Genomic DNA, 18,266 nt, shown 5'->3' with positions numbered 1-18,266 from the left:
GATAACTAGAAATTCCAGAAAATAAAACTACACGGAAGCCCAACGTATGAAGTTATAAACCAGCGGCGCTCTTTGGGCAGGTAGGAAGAGCGAAAGTGGGTGGTACTGTTTGCGGTCGCACCAGGGACAGCGGCAGGGAGAACAATCCCAGCGGCAGAGAGGACAATCCCGGCTGCAGTCAAACCCAGGCGGCTCTCGACCCCAACGCTGGGAGAAGCAGCCACCACATCGCCTCGAACAGTGAGGCCCAGGGGGCGGGAGGACGGATCCCGGTCTCCTAACGGAATAACTGTGTGAATCCATCTTGGACCCCCGCCCCCACACAAAGCACCACAGGGCTGCGAAATAGGTTGTGGATCGCCACTGGTAGCTGGGCAGTGACGACAAAGCACCTGCGAGAAAGGTTGCAGATCGGCGCTGGTCGCTGGGTTGTGACGAGTACACAGGCACTGCCCCCTATAGCCGGCCCAAGAAAACAAAACGCATCTGTCAAAATGAGGCAGACAACTATAGAAATCCCTGTGGCGCAGCTAACCAGGCAACACATGAAGAATCTGACAGATGAACAAATAAGAAACCTGTCAGAGGCTCAGTTCAGGGCCATTGTTATCAGGTGGCTTACAGAATTCACAAAAGATCTGGGAAAAGATGAGAAAGAAGCGAAAAACACTCATACTGAAAGGAACAAAACCACATACAAGACAGATGGTGAGGAAATAAAATCCAGAGTTCAAATCAACAAACCAGAACACAGAGAAGGAACAGTCAACCAGTGCAGAGAGAAAAAACGGGAAGCAAGGAAAATGATAAGAGGATCAGAAACATCTCGGACAGCTATAAAAGGCCCAACATAAGAATCACTGGTTTGCCAGAGGGTGAAGATGATGAACTAGAAATTGAAAAATTAAGTGAAAATATAATAAAGCAGAACTTCCCAAACTTGGGGAAGGAAACAGACTTACAGGTCCAGGAAGCACAGAGAGTTCCAAAAAAACTGGACCCAGGGAGAACCACTCCAAGACACATTATAATCAAAATGTCAAAAGTTAAAGATAAAGAGAGAATCTTAAAAGCAGCAAGAGAGAAGAAAAGAATCATGTACAAAGGGGTCCCAATTAGACTATCAGCTGACTTCTCAAGGGAGACCCTGCAGGCAAGAAGGGACTGGCAAGAAATATTCAAAGTAATGAAAATCCAAAACCTACAACCACGAATACTCTATCCAGTGAAATTGTCATTCAGAATAGAAGGGCAGAGAAAGTGTTTGCAGGACACAATAAAACTGAAAGAGTTCATTAGATCCAAACCACTGTTATATGAGATGTTAAAGGGACTGGTTTAGAAAAAGGAGGATCAAAACTATGAAATCTAAAATGAAAACTGCATCACAAGAACCAACAACAGAAGCTAGGGAATTAAAACAAAGGCAAACTAAAGAGGCAACGAGAGTGGAAAAAGAACTATAGGTATGGGGAGCATATTGGGGGGGAGGTCAGCAGGGAGGGGGAATGGGGAGAGGGAGGGAGATGATATAGGAATTAAGGAGCGTGGTAGGAGGGAATGGAATAGACAGAGAGAGGTTGAGAAGAACTATATGCACAACTAATGGACATGGTCTAAAAGGGGGGGACAACTGGAGGGAGGGGGGCCACCGGGTGGAGGGGAGAAGAGGGAAGGGAAATTGGGACAAATGTAACATTATAATCAATAAAACACATTAAACAAACAAAAAAAAACTCATTGACAAAATAAATCAAAACTTAATTTGGAAGAATAAAATATGTTGTCAAGTACACTAAATGGAATGGATAAGGCAGGTCAGCACTGAACCTGATAACATTTATTACAAGATAACAATCATTAACATCCTAGTACACTAACAAAAAATTAGAAAAGATTGATGTAAAAAAATTACAAGTCCCAGGAAAGATCTAACTATATGGAATTTAATATATAATAAATTAGATATCAAACCAAAGAATTGGGAAGAATTACTTGATAAATAACTAGATAATGTATGACCATAGAAAACTTTCCATTCAAATCTACACCTCATAGCATACAACATGTCATAGTTACCATAAACACATTTTAAACCAATTTACTAATCAAAATTGAGGGAGAAATGAAAACTGAGTATTTATAAGTGTTCTGTAGGGATATTAATTTCCCTCAAGATTTGTTACAGGAGATAACAGTCAAAAGAGAAAATCCAAAGATATGAATATACAAATAAATAAAAATCAGAACCTCTTGACACACAAAAGAAATAGAAAAGCCAACTTCAATTCTCAGCTCTTCCTTCTAAAACCATCCTAAGAAGGAAGAACTGAAGACCTTCAGCCTGAGTCAACTAAATTCAAATGTAAAGAGCCTAATTCCTACTAAGTATGCTATCCAGAATTTCCACTCTAAGCAAATTATGGCTAGTGACACCAGAGTCCCAAGAGGAAACAGATGGGACACTCAGAATGGGATACTATGAGAAAGGTTTATTTTAAAAAGGGTGGTTTACAAGGTGTGGGTGGAAGGGACCCACAAGGCTGGTCCCTTGGCCTGGACTAGCAGCAACAGAGTTGTTAGTCCCCAGATGAAAAGGAAGAGGTGAAGGGGCAGCTACTGAAAGTTGTTACTTCGTGGGGAGCAGTGAGCTCTGGCTAAGGAGCACAGCCTACTCCAAATAACCTTGCAAGGGAAGAGTGGGTAGAAGAAAAGGAGTAAGTAACTTTGACTTTTCATTCCTTCCCCCCTCCAACTTCTGCCAGGTTCCCATAGGCAAAATTCAACCAGAAGCCAGAGGGCAAGAATCCACACAGGTCTGAAGGATGAAAGGTGGATCTAGAGGACCAAAGAAGAGAAATTTGGTCCAAGAGCATAAGGCCATCCTCCCGATCTCTCTTCTGTTTTCAGTTCTGGTTTGCAGCTCTGTTTTTGTCAACTCAGGCCCTGCCCTGAAATCCAGTAAAGGTCCTTCACAATCTGAAGTCTTTCCCTATTCCTGCAACCATGTCAGATACTTTGAAGATTAATATTAAATAATATTCAAAATAATCACAGTATGCAAAAAATCATTAAAAGGTGCTTGCAATCTGATATATGAAAAAGAAAGTAGAGCACTTTAGGCCAAAATGGAGGCCTAGACAGACACACTGTGACTCCCTCCACAACTAAGAAGGAATACAACTACATCAAACTAGAGACAACCAGAAGTTCCAGAAAACTGAGCTGCATAGAAGTCCAACTAACAAAGATATAAAAAAGAAATACTCATCCAGATAGGTAGGAGGGGAGGAGCCGGGGCAGATGGGACCTGGTGTGGTGGCAGCGGCGCTGGCAGGCTGGTGGAAAGCACAGTCACCTGTTTTAAAAATTCAGGAGGCATACCTGGGGAGAGTTCCCAGCACCAGACCAGACCGCATAGCTCACATTTCCAGCGCCAGGGAAAATCAAGCCTCATTGCTTCTGACTGTGCAAACCAGTGGGGTTCGAGGTGCAGGAAGAAACTGCCAGTCTCTCAGCAGGGTCTGCTTGTTTAAAGAGCACACAGGTTCCTAGAACATCTGCAGACCCACCCACTCTGGAACGATGGCCAGGGCAGCAGCTAGAGAGGCGCCAGCCCCACAGGGAAGTGGGAGAAGTGCCTGGAAAAGGGGCGAATGCTGAACAAGCAGCTCTGTTCTCTCTCAGACACCTCCCGCACACACTGTGCCACAACATGGTGAAACAGGTCGCCCTGGACTGATGAATCCCTAAGGCTCCGCCCCTTACAATGTAACAGGTGCAACAACTCTACCTAAGACACAGAGGCAAACACAGGAGCCTGTCAAGATGAGGAGACAGAGAAGTATGGTCCAAAATGGGGAATGGATCAAGGTTCTATGGGAGAACTAAGCGACGAGGAGATAGCCAACTTAACAGATGCAGAGTTCAAAACACTGGTGATAAAGATGCTCACAGGCTTGACAGATATACTTAAGTACGGCAGACACATAAGGGAAGTAGTGAAGGCTATGCTAAATGAAACAAAGGAAAATCCACACAAAGCCAATGGTGAAGGGAAAGGAAGCAGGGTTCAAATCAATGATTTAGAACATAAGAAAAAAAAAGTCAACCAGTACAGAATGAGAAAACAAGAACTGAAAAAAAGTGAGGAGTGGCTTAGGAACCTCTGGGACAACTTTAAACGTGCCACCATCTGAACCATAGGGGTGCCAGAAGGAGAAGAGGAAGAGCAAGAAATTGAAAACTTATGTGAGAAAATAATGAAGGAAAACTCCCCAAATTTGATGAAAGAAATAGATATACAAGTCCTGGAAGCACAGAGAGTCTCAAACAAGTTAGACCCAAAAAGGCCCACACTAAGATACATCATCATTGAAATGTCAAAGGTGAAAGGCAAAGAGAGAATCTTAAAAGCAGCAAGAAAAAAGCAGAGAGTTACCTACAAAGGGGTGCCTATAAGACTATCAGCTGATTTCTCAAAAGAAACTTTGCAGGCAAGAAGGGACTGGCAAGAAGTAATCAAGGTGATGAAAAGTAAAGTCTTACAACCAAGATTACTCTATCCAGCAGAGTTATCATTTAGAATGGAAGGGCAGATAAAGTGCTTCCCAGACAAGGTAAAGCTAAAGGAGTTCATCATCACCAAGCCATTATTATATGAAATGTCAAAGGGACTTACTTAAGAAAAAGATGATCAAAATTATGAACATTAAAATGACAGCAAAGTCGCAACTATCAACAACTGAATCTAAAAAATAAAAACAAAATCCAACTAAGCAAACCAGAATAGAAACAGAATTATAGATATGGGGATCATTTGGAGGGGGGAGGGGGAGAAATGGGGAAATGGTGCATAACTGATTGGAACAAAACAGACAGGGGGAAGTTAAGAATAATACAGGAAAGGGTGAAGCACAACCTATGGACATGAACTAAGGGGGGTGGGATTTCTGGAGGGAAGGGGGGTACTGGGCAGAGGGGAGCAAAGGGAAAAAAATTCGGACTACTGTGACAACATAATCAATTAAATATACTTTTAAAAAATTAAAAAGAAAACAAGATGGGGAAAAGGAAGCACTTATCTACACTATCTAATAAGAGCCCAAGCAATGCCTAGTTTGAAAACAATCATGATTTTGCTCTAAAGGAAATAAGCTAGAGAGCCTGCTAAGCCTTTCAGTAACCACGGTACCAGAGAAGTGTTTTAAAAATGGAACTATAATCAGGTGCAGAAATCAAAAATACAACTATCATATATGAATGTGGAAGAAGTCACAAAGGAAAACAATGCTTTAATCTCACATGATTAAGGTATTTAGAGATTATGTTGATTTCAAAATTAACTAAAGATACCTGAGTTGGAAAAACAAGAGGCTTCATTCACAAAGCAGTGCTTTCTGTGAATACCAGATAATTTCCGTTTCTTAATGAGTGCTAGGCAAAAAACCTGTACTTATTTACAAAAATTGGGTATTTTCCTTTCCTACCAAAGAGCCCACAGAAGAAATTCCCTCAACAATATATAAAAATGGAGAGAAAAAGAAAATGACAGAACTTAATTATACATATATCTGCCACAATGGAAAAAGCTATCAAAATAAGTTTAAGAGGAATGAAAAACCAGCCCAATCATACCATTACTTTGGCCTATGAAGTATCACTCTCTACTGTCAAAATTTAAACTAAACCTTGGAATGAAGGGATATTTGATGACAAACAGATGACAAACTTGAGATGTACTTTTCATTAATGACAGTGTTGTAGCCCCAGCTCAAGGCCTGCAAAGTTGGCTGCCAGATAAGCTGACTCAAATCTAGTGAATTGCCTGCCACCTCTAAGAAAATAAAGTCCTGTTTCAAAAGAAATAGATTTTTATCGACTTCCTTTGGAATCCTCATCAACACCTCTACTTAAAACACTGACCCTTCCCAGGGCTCAGACTGACAGCCCAGACCTCAAGAGACAGTGAGTCCCACTAAAGTGCCTGGATTACAATCATCTCAAACTCAGCACTGCTCGGCCTACATTCACAATATGGAAATCCCCCACCATCCACCCAGTCAAAATGTCCACAATTTGGGATTCATTGTAAATTCCTAACCTTTTCCTCCTGCTCATTCAATCCATGATCAAGTCCCACATATCCTCCCAACACAGTATCTCTTTACCCACCTTCTCAGTTTCTACAATCTCAGTTCAGGTTGTCATGGTTTTGTTAAAACCTGCCATGACACCTTGCCTTCCTCTAACCAATCCTCCTTATATTTGCCCAGAACAGTGTTTCTAAAAGCACGCATCTGACCTTGTTCTCTTCTCTCAAAAACCCTTTACTAGATCTCACTTTACAGAATAAGGCCCCAACTCCAGCAAAAGTCTCTACATCCACTCCCCACCTATCTGCCAAATTTTATATCTGGCTAAGCAACCCTCCCCAAAGCGTGCTCCCCAACCTCTAGTTCATGTGCTTGTGCCTTCAAATATTTGGTTCAATCTGCTTTGAATTCACCCCACCTCTTATCTGCCTTCAATTCTCCACATATTGATCAACTACTTAGCTTTCAAGATGTTCCATTTTCACTTCTGTCCTAAAGTCTATCCTGAAGACACATCCTACAAAGACCTGATTTGTGTCTTCTGTAATTCTATATCTTATTACCACACCTGGAGTAGGCCATTGGCTATACATGAGCAGAGTAGGAATGATAGACCACAGCAGTGGGTTGCAGGTGCTTAGCACAGGCAAAAATCCCTTGCATGACCACTCCTTTAAGCATTAACCCCTAGAGATGACACCTAGGCTTCAGCTGTGTGTCAGCTTCAGGCCCAGAAAAGCAGCAAAACCAGACAAGAGATGCCATGGCTGACATCGGGACCAGATGCATTGTCTAATGACCCCCTGCCCTGGTGCTGACCAATCAGTGGAGATCACAACCCTGAGGATGCACACCTGAAAAGCTGGTGAATATTCAATTGAGATCCTCCCCTAAGACCTCCAGATAAAAGCCCTCAGGATGGAGGACCCAGTGCTGTTCTCTCTGTGGAGCACACAGGTGCCTTTCCCCATTCCCCTCCCCCCAGGCATGTTTTAAAAATAATCAAGCATGTTTGGAGGGACAGAAGAGAAAACACAAAGTTGCATTATGACTGCACATCAACAGAATGTTTAAAATATCACAGGAGATGGCACACGTACATAGCCAAAAATTCAGGAGTTAGAAAATATGGTGTGTTCTAGCTGTTTACCTACAGAGATTGGATGGTTAAGTTTTTTGAGACATTTATGGTAATGCAAGGTACTATATGGCAAGCACTGCATCTTACATATTCCATTTAGTTGTTATTAAAATTAAAGTGCTAAGGATGTTCAAATAGTAAGTGATAAAGGTACTATATAATCTAGTTATCAAAGTTTATTCATCTCTAAATAAAAATATCTAAAACTGATTTAACAACCCTGTGCAAGAAAAATTGCTTCATATGTTAGAAAGATTGTATACTAAATTGTAGCCCAAAGCAAAAGGTGTAAATCTTTCCAATACCAAGAAAATTATTGTAAATATTTTACAAATGCTGAGAATTTTGATGAGTATACTTCGTAAATCTCAAAAGTAAACTTCAGGTTGAGTTTAGTTGGATACAAAAGTACCTTAACATAGGAAATCTAAAGCCAAGAATGAGGTGTTTGAAATGCCACCTCAATTTTTACATAAACTATATATATATATTCATTTATTCAGCATGAAAATTATTATAGAAATGGAGGAATCGTGATATAAGCTCTGAACAGAACACTATGTTGGTAACTCTCCAAATAGCCAAAATTTGAAAGATGTGGCAGACTGGTTATTTATATCTTGGTAAGGAACAAGCAAGAGTAAATAAGCTGAACAGTCAAAAATGAGGTTTCAGGAAACAAAACAAAGATGATACTAAAGCTACTGTGATGTTAATTTTATGTGTCAGTTTCACTGGGGCTAACGGATGCCCATATAGCTGGATGTGTTTGGGAGGATGTTTCCCAAAGACATTAGTATTTAAATCAGAAGAATGAGTGGAGATTATCCTCACAAATGCCAATGGGCATCATCCAATCCAATGAGGATCCAATCCATTGAGGAAGGGCAAACTTGCTCTTTGCTTGCCCTGGGACATCCACTTCTCCTGCCTATGGACATTAGAGCTTTTGGTTCTTGAACCTTTGGACTCAGACTTAATACCATGGACCTCTCATTTCTCAGATCTCTGGCCTCAGATTGAATTGTATCACCCAGCTTTCACAGACAGCAGACTGAGGGACTTCTCAGCCTCCACAATTATGTGAGCCAATTCCTATAATAAATCTCCTCTCGTCTCAATCTACATATATTCACACACACGCACACACCCAACTGGTTCTATTTCTCTGAAGAATCCTGACCAATAGAACTGATTCCAACAAAGTCACTGAAGCTCTTGATTCCTGAGATGACCCTCAAGTTGGCATCCTCTCCCTTCTGCAGTATGCCATGTTATGCATGACCTCACAGCAATCCTTTACCAAAAGTGCTTAATGTGGCCAGTAACTGTAACTGGGGTGCTTTTTAAATGCAAATTCCTGTGCCACATGCCAGGAATGCTGACTTAGAATGCCTGGCAGTCAGACACCTTAGTCTTTAATGAATTCTACAGTTTGAGGACAGCTTCTCTAAATACCTAAATTTAAGTCTACTTCTCCATTATTTCTCATATTCATCTTTTTTTTTCTCTTTTTATGCCATCTAAAATCAAATCGGGAGCTGCCATCTTGCGTCCCCACGTGTGCGCGCTTATTTTCAGCTGGTCTGCCAAAGACCCCCCTGAGCACCAACCCTAGTCCCCCGCGCGGCCCCGTTTTCTCTCCAACAAGATGAAAGAAACTATCATGAACCAAGAGAAACTCGCCAAACTGCAGGCACAAGTGCGCATTGGGGGGAAAGGTACTGCTCGTAGGAAGAAGAAGAAGGTGGTTCACAGAACAGCTACAGCAGATGATAAAAAACTTCAGTTCTCCTTAAAGAAGTTGGGGGTAAACAACATCTCTGGCATTGAAGAGGTAAATATGTTCACAAACCAAGGAACAGTGATCCACTTTAACAACCCTAAAGTTCAGGCATCTCTGGCAGCGAACACATTCACCATTACAGGCCACGCTGAGACAAAGCAGCTGACAGAAATGCTGCCCAGCATCTTAAATAAGCTTGGTGCAGACAGTCTGACCAGTTTAAGGAGACTAGATGAAGCTCTGCCCAATCTGTGGATGGAAAAGCACCACTTGCTACAGGAGAGGATGATGATGATGAAGTTCCAGATCTTGTGGAGAATTTTGATGAGGCTTCCAAGAATGAAGCAAACCGAATTGAGTCAACTTCTGAAGGAGATAAACTTGAAGAAGTTACTGGGAGCTGCTATTTTATAATATGACTGCTTTTTCAAATTTTGTTTATGGATCTGATAAAATCTAGATCTCTAATATTTTTAAGCCCTAGCCCCTTGGACACTGCAGCTCTTTTCAGTTTTTGCTTATACACAAATCATTCTTTGCAGCAAATTAAGCTGAAGAAGCCTGGGAATAAAGTTTGAAACCAAGATTAATAAAGTTCTTTGCCTAGTATACTTTTCTTTTATTTCATTGACAGTAATTTGTACACAGAAAGCAGAGTTGTTTGTAGAAAGCTAATCATGGCATGTAATATGACAGATAATCTTTGATGGAATTTTATTATTAAAATCAAATCGGGGGGGCTGGGCAGAGGGGAGCAAAGGGGGAAAAATTGGAACTATTGTAACCATATAATCAATAAAATATACTTTAAAAAAATAAAGTCAAGTCATCTTCCATCACCATATATTTGGCCCCCTTTACCCTTTACCATGTAAAGCGCCATGTGACTGACATTATACTAAACAGAAAGGAAGACAAAACAGGCTTGGTGCTTAGCGTGTTACTAACCTCCAACCCTTTTCCCCCTGCTAACCACCATACTATTGTCCATACTATTGTCTGTGTTTATGAGTTTCGGTTTTATATCCCACATATGAATGAAATTATATGGTTCTTAAGATTTTTCTGACTGATTTATTTCGCTTAGCATAACATTTTCATAATAATCCATGTTGTCACAAACAACATTTCATTTTTTCTTATGGCTGAGTAGTATTCCATTTTGTAGAGTCCCATGTCTTCTTTAGTCAATCATCTATTCAAGGAAACTCTGGTTCCTTCGATGTCTTGGCCACCATGAACAATGCTGCAATAAACATAGGGGTGCACATATCTTTGTGAATAAATGTTTTCAAATTTTTCAGGTAGGTACTGAGAAGAGAAATTGTCAAGTCATCTGGAAACTCCATTCCAATTTTTAAAATAATTATTTTCTATTTTAATTATGTATTAATCCTCACCTGAGGATTAGTTTATTGATTTTTAAAGAGGAAAGGAGGGAGGGAGGGAGGGAGGGATGTAGATGGTGAGAGGGAGAGAGAAAAGGGGTGAGGGGGAGAGGGGGAGGGAGAGAGAGGAAAAGAAACATTGATATGAGAGAAAAACACTGATCTGTTGCCTCCTACACGTGACCCTGCAACATAGGTATGTGCCCAGACCGAGAACTGAATCTGCAACCTTTTGGTGTACAAAGCTCCAACTAATTGAGCCACCCGGCCAGGGATCTAATCCTAATTTTTTGAGGAACTGCCTTACCGTTTTTGATAGTGGCTATACAAGTTTACATTCTCACCAACAGTAAATGAGGGTTCCTTTCTTTCCACAACCACTCTAACACTTGTTATTACCTGTCCTTTTGATAACAGTCATTTTAACAGGTGTTAGGTAATATTTCATTGTACTTTTTAGTTATTTTTAATTTATTTTTAAATTACAGTTTACATTCATTTTGTCTTAGTTTCATATGTACAGCACAGGAGTTAGAAAATGATGTACTTTACAGAATGGTTCCTGCCCCTGCCTTGCTCCATATTGCTTCAAGTACTCACCTGGCCTTATACCAATTTTACCTTTTTTATTTTTTTAAATTTATTATGTATTTTTATTAAATTTATTATGGTGACATTGGTTAATAAAACCACCATACAGGTTTCAAGTATATAACTCAATAAAACATCATCTGCTTACTGCATTGTGTACTGACCTCCCCAAGTCAAGTCTCTTTCCATCCCCATTTATCAATGGGTCAAAAGGTACTTTCATTTTTAATTTTTTGAGGGACCTCAATACTGTTTCAAATATTGGCTGCACCAGTCTGCATTTTACCAAACTTTCAAAGAACTAATACCTATACTTTTCAAATGATTCCAAAAAATCCAAGAGGAGGGAAGATTTCCAAGCTCATTTTACAAGGCCAACATAATCCTAATTCCAAAACCTGGTAAAGACACTACAAAGAAATAAAATTATAGACCAATATCCCAGATGAATACAAATGCTAAAATTCTCAAAAAAAAAAAATTAGCAAACTGAACCCATCAATACATTAAAAAGGTCATAAACCATGATCAAGTAGGATTTAGTTCAGAGCTGCAAAGTCGGTACAATATTTGCAAATCAATAATGTGATATATCACATACACAAAACAAATGATATAAATCACATGATCATGTCAACAGCCGCAGAAAAAGCAATCAATAAAATCTGAACCCATTTATGATAAAACCTCTCAGTAAAGTGGGAATAGAAGGATTATATCTCAACATAATAAAGGCCATATATGGTAAACCCACAGCTAATATACTCAATGGGCAAAACTAAAAGTGTTTCCCTAAGATCAGGAACAAGACAGAGATGACTGTTTTCACCACTCTTATTCAACACAGTACTGGAAGTTATAGCCATAGCAATCAGAGAAGAAATAAAAGGCATTCAAATTGGAAATGAGGCAGTAAAACTGTCATTATGTGCAGATAAGATATTGTACATAAAAATATCTTAAAGGATCCACAAAAAAAAATTCTAGAACTGATAAGTAAATTTCATAAATTAGGATAAAAAATTAATATTCAGAAATGGGTGGCATTTTTATACACCAATAATGTACTTTCACAAAGAAAAATTATGAAAACAATCCCATTTACTATTGAAGAAAAAATGTTACCTAGGAATAAATTTAAGTACAGATATAAAAGACCTATACTCAGAAAATTATAGAATACAGAAGACAGAAATTCCAGAAGATACAAATAAGTGGAAGCACATACCAAGTTCATGGATTGGGAGAATTAACACAATTAAAACGTCTATACTATTCAAAGTAATTTACAGATTCAATACAATTCTCATTAAAACACCAATGACATATTTCACAGATCCAGAAAACAATCCAAATAGTTACATGGAACCACCAAGATCCTGAATAGCCACAGCAATCTTGAGAAAGAAAATACATGATATCAAACTACGCTACAAGGCCACTGTGATCAAAACAGCCTGGTAGTAGCATAAGAATATTCATGTAGATTTATGGAAAAGAACAGAGAGCCCAGAAATAAACCCACACCTTTATGACCAATGAATATTTGGCAGTGGAGGCAAGGACATGCAATGAAGACAGTCTCTTCAACATAGTGTTGGAAAAATAGGTCAGTTACTTGCAAAAAAAGTTACACTAGAGCACCGTGCACAAGAATAAACTCAAAATGGATCAAAGACTTCAGTGTAAGTCAAGAAACCATAAGAGTCCTAGAAGAAAACATTAAGGCAGTAAAATCTCAGACATCTTTCATAGCAATATTTTTGCCTGATTTATCTCCTCAGGCAAGGGAAACAGAAAAAAAAATTTAAAGGATACTACATCAAACTAAAAAGTTTTGCATAGCAAAATAAACCATCAATAAAATAAAAATGCATCTCACTACATAGGAGAGCACCTTTGCCAATGATACATCTGATAAGGGGTTATTTTCCAAAATATATAAAGAAATTATACAACTCAACACCACAAAATCAAACAACCCAATTTACAAATGGGCAGAGGGTCTGAACAAACACTTCTCCAAAGAGGACATTTTGATGCTAATAATCAAAAAATGCTCAATTATCAGAGAGATGCAAATTAAAACCACAATGAGATATCATCTCATGCCTGTCAGAATGGATATTATCAATTCAACAAACACAAGTGCTGGAGAGGATATGGGTAAAAGGGAACATTAATGTACTATTGGTGGGAATGCAGATCTCTGTAGTTTTGAAGTGCATTTCCCTAATAGCTAATGAAGTTGAGCATCTTTTCATATATCTGTTGGGAGAAGCGTCTGTTTAGACCCTCTGCTCATTTTTTAATTGCATGTTTGTTTGTTCAGTGTTGAGGTGTAAGAGTTCTTTTAATATTTTGGATAGTAATCCCTTGTTGTTCCCTGGCTGGTTTGGCTCAGTGGATTGAGCGTCGGCCTGCGAGCTAAGTGTCGCTGGTTCGATCTTCCAGTCAGGGCACATCAGAGAAGGAAAACTCTGATTCCAAAAAACCTCCGCTGCCTTGCGGCATACCTCTTCAGGGGAAAGGCTAAGGGAATAAACCCCGACAGAAAATCCGGAGCCGGAGTCCCTAAGACGGTTTGACGTTGTAGTCAATACCGGCAACTCCTGCGGCGCACCTGAAGCCAAGCTGTATTGACTCTGTCTTTCCCTTGGATCCTTCAGCTGCGAAGAGAGGGGGGGTCTGCTGCATGGGCAACAGCAGACCCTCCATATCGCCCTGCCCAGGCTCTGTAGCTTCAGCTTCACTGGAGAGGACACTCCAGCATCATCGCAAGATGTCGATTCAACACGGGAGGAGACAGATACCGTGTCACTCCCGAGTCGGACTGCACAACCATTCTCGGCAGTGCAGATACTCTTAAGAAGCTACACCATCATCTCTCGAGACGGACGGCTGCCAATGACGAATCCCTTGTTGAGGCTATTCTCTGGAAATATCATCTCCCATTCTTTTGGTTACTTTTTTTTAAGTATATTTTATTGCTTATGTTGTTACAGTAGTTTCAGTATTTTCCCCTTTTGCTCCCCTCTGGCCAGTATCCCCCTTACCTCCAGAAATCCCACCCCCCTTAGTTCATGTCCATGGGTCATGCATAGAAGTTCTTTGGCTTCACCCTTTCCTATATTATTATTAACTTCCCCCTATTTTGTACCAACTGATTATGCTTCTTAATCCCTGAACCATTTCCCCATTTCTCCCCCTTACCCTTCCCAGCTGATAACCCTCCAAATGATCCCCATACCTATGATTCTGTTCCTATTCTGGTTTGCTTAGTTGGATTTTGTTAGTATTTTTTAGATTCAGCTGTTGATAGTTCTCAGTCTGTTGCCATTTTAGTGTTCATAGTTTTGATCTTTTTCTTAAGTAAGTCGCTTTGACATTTTATATAATAATGGCTTAGTGATGATGAACTCCTTTAGCTTTACCTTGTCTGGGAAGCACGTCATCTGCCCTTCCATTCCAAATGATAGCTTTTTCTGGATACAGTAATCCCGGTTGCAGGTTGCTTTCATCACATTGAATACTCCTTGCCAATCCCTTCCTGGCTGCAAAGTGTCCTCTGAGAAATCAGCTGATAGTCCTATAGGCAACCCCCTGGAGGCAACTCTCCCCCTCTCTCTTGCTGCCCCCAGGACTCTGTCTTTATCTTTCACCTTTGGCATTTCAATCATGATGCATCCTGGTGTGGTCCCCTCTGGGTACAGCTTGCCTGGGACCCTCCATGCTTCCCGGACCTGTATGTCCATCTTCTTTGCAAAATTTGGGAAGTTTTCCTCCTTTTCCAATTCTTGCTTCCTCATTTTGCACTGGTTGACTGTTTTTTTCTTCCTTATGTTCCAAATCATTGATTTGAATCCCGGTTTCCTTCCCTTCACCATTGGTTTTGCGTGGATTTTCCTCCATTTCACTTAGCATAGCCTTCACTTCTTCTCTTATGCATTTACCATAATCAAGCATATCTGTCAAGCCTGTGAGCATCTTTATCAGCAGTTTTTTAAATTCTGCTTCTGTTAGGTTGTCTGTCTCCTCGTTGCTTAGTTCTCCCACTGGAAACTTGATCCGTTCCCCATTTTGGGCCATACTTCTCTGTCTCCTCATCTTGACAGGCTCCTGTGTTTGTTTGCCTCTGTGTGCCTGTTACATTGTAAGGGGTGGAGCCCTAGGGATTCATCAGTACAGGGCGACCTGTTTCACCACATTGTGGTGCTGTATGTGGGGGAGGGGTCTGAGAGGGAACAATGCCGCCTGCCCAGCACTCACCCTTTTCCAGGCACCTCTCCCACTTCCACACCAGACTGGCACCCCTCTAGCTGCTGCCCTGGCCATTGTTCCCAGAATGGTTGGATCTGCAGACATTCTAGGACTGTGAGGGCCCTTTAAACAAGCGGACTCTGCTAAGACTGGCAGTTTCTGGCTCCTCCCCAACCCCCACTGGTCTGTACAGTCAGAAGCAATGAGGCTTGATTTTCCCCAGTGCTGGGATCGAGAGCTGCTAGGTCCGGTGAGGAGTTGGGAACACTCCCCAGGTGTCTCTCCTGACTTTTTAAAAACGTGTGACTTCATTTTCTGCCAGCCCGCCACTGCCACTGCTGCTGCCACCCCCACACCGTATCCTCTCCATCCCGGTTCCACCCCTACTACCTATCTGGATGAGTATTTCTTCTTTATATCTTTGTTTGTTGGACTTCCATGCAGTTTGATTTTCTGGAACTTCTGGCCGTTTCTAGTTTTGAGGTAGTTGTATTCCTTCTTAGTTGTGGAGGGAGACGCAGTGTGTCTGTCTATGTTCCATCTTGGCCGAAAGTCACTTTTGTGTGTGTCTGTGGTGGTTTCTTTTGCTGTGAAGCTTTTTAGTTTGATATAGCCCTATTATTTTATTTTTGCCTTTACTTGTGGTTTTACTTCTGAGCTTTCAATTCTGCTTAATTGGTGTGTGTGTCTTTTTCTGCCAATGCCATACTGTTTGGATTATCACTGTTCCATAATACAATTTGAAGTCAGGTATTGTGATACCTCCAGCTTCATTCATTTTCTGAGAATTACTTTAGGTATTCTGGGTCTTTTGTGGTTCCCTGCAAATTTTTGTTGTTGTTGTTCTAGTTTTTTAATGTCATTGGGCTTTTGATGGGGATTACATTAAATCTATAATTATTTCAGGTAATATAGGCATTTTCTTCCAATCCATGAACATGCAATATCTTTCCATTTCATTGTCTTTTTCAATCTCTTTTAATAGTGCTTTATACTTTTCAGTATGTATGTCCTTCATATTCCTAGTTTATTTCTAGGTATTTTATTCTTTTTGTGCAATTGAAAAGGGAATTCTTTTTCATTTCCTTTCCTGAAGTTTCATTGTTAGTATACAAGAATGCAGTGGATTTTTGTACACTATGTATCCTGCAGCTTTACTATATTTATTGTTTCTAATAGTTTTTTGGTGGAGTCTTTAGGTTTTTCTATATAAAGAATCATGTCATCTTCAAAAAGTGACACTTCTACTTCTTCCTTCCCAATTTGGATGGTTATTATTTCTTTCTCTTGCCTGATTGCTCTGGCTAGGACTTCCTTAGAGAAAAAGTTTACAGTTTTTCACTATTGAGTATTTTAGCTGAGTGTTTTTCATACACGGCCTTTATGACATTGAGGTACTTTCCTTCTATACCTATTTTATTATTTTAATCATAAATGGATGTTGTACCTTAGCAAATGTTTTTTCTACATCTATTGATCAAATCTGATTTTATCTTATTTTGTTAATGCAATGTATTAACAGTGATCAATTTGCCGATTTGCGTACGTTGAACCATCCTTGTGTCCTTGGAATGAACCCAACTTGATTGTGATGTATTTTTTACTCTATTGTTGTATTTGACTTGCTAGTATTTTGTTTAGGATTTTTGCATCTATATTTATCAGAGATATTGGTCTGTAGTTTTCTTTTGTGTTATCTTTACCAGGTTTTGGTATCAGGGTTATGTTGGCCTCATAAAATATGTTAGCAAGTATTGCCTCTTCTTCAATTTTTTGGAAAAGTTTGAGAAAGATACGTAGCAAATCTTTTAACGTTTGGTAGAATCCACTAGTGGAGTCATCTGGTTCTGGAATTTTATTTTCTGGGAGGTTTTTGAAGGTTGTTTCAATTTCCTCACTGTTGATGGGTCTATTTAGATTTTCCAATGCGTCATGATTCAGTCTAAGAAGGTTATATATTTATAGGAACTTATCCATTTCTTCTAGGTTAATGAATTTGGTTGCATATAGTCTTTCATAATATTATAGTATTCTTTGTATTTCTGTGATGTCTGGAGTAACTTCTCTTTCATTTCTGATTTTGTTTATATGACTCTTTTCTCTTTTTTTCCTTAGTGAATATAGCCAGGGGTTTCTCAATTTTATTAATCTTCTCAAAGAACCAGCTCTTTGTTGTATATTTTTTTCTATAATTTTTTTGTTCTCTATTTCATTCAATTCTGCTCTAATTTTTATTATTTCCTTTCTTCTACTGACCTTGGGCTGCTTTTGTTCTTCTTCTAGTTCTTTAAGCTGCAATACTAGGTTGTTTACTTGAAATTTTTCTTATTTCTTGAGGTAGGCCTTATAATCTAGTTCAACACTTACTTCCTATCAGAAGTCTTCCATGAAGTTCCTTTTAACTCCGATGGGTCTTTTACTTTCTTTAGTAAGTATGTATGCAGCTCTTTATGTTTTCCCATTTTATTGTACTTACCGTTCTTATATCTTTCCACTTATTTGTTGAATAAAAAGAGACAACACCTACTAAGTCTTTGCTATACCTACTTGACTGTTGTTTTTTTAATTTAACCATTAACAATAGTCCTATAGAAGAGACACTATCCTTATGCCAATTTAATACATGGGAAAACTGAGATTTTTAAAAGTAGTTTTGCTTCAGGTCACGCTGCTAGAAATTAATAAAGTTAATAAACTCAGCTTATCAGTTATTGTCTTAACTATCAATTATTTAAACTTTAATTTCAAAATAAATTTTGTTTCAGAACATAAAGAGGGAGCAAGAAGACATGTTCCTGGCATAGAAGAGTGGTAAAGGGGTTAAAATACTAATTGATGATAATTACTGAAAACAATCTAGCAAAACTAATAAAAGACAACATTACACTTATAATAGCATAAGATAACTGTTATTGTAGAGCAACTACATAGTAATTTTCCAGAAGAGGTTTGAATCTTCTATCTAATGAGATTATTTCATTAAAATATTCTATATTTGCCTACAG

At 39.3% G+C, this 18,266-nt stretch overlaps 1 protein-coding gene and 1 pseudogene across 10 annotated transcripts in view; one reads left to right on the top strand and one right to left on the bottom strand.

Annotated features, from left to right (window-relative positions):
- The window catches only part of CADPS2 (calcium dependent secretion activator 2), a 689,394-nt gene that overhangs the window by 640,288 nt on the left and 30,840 nt on the right, over positions 1 to 18,266 (bottom strand). The window lies entirely within an intron of this gene.
- Positions 8,785 to 9,728, top strand: LOC150001949 (transcription factor BTF3 pseudogene; annotated as a pseudogene).

The sequence above is a fragment of the Furipterus horrens genome, unplaced genomic scaffold (assembly GCF_987537825.1).
Source record: "Furipterus horrens unplaced genomic scaffold, mFurHor1.1.pri manual_scaffold_9, whole genome shotgun sequence".
Classification (NCBI taxonomy): domain Eukaryota; kingdom Metazoa; phylum Chordata; class Mammalia; order Chiroptera; family Furipteridae; genus Furipterus; species Furipterus horrens.
Note: the sequence above shows the minus strand (reverse complement) of the source record. Positions and strands in the feature narration are given on the sequence as shown.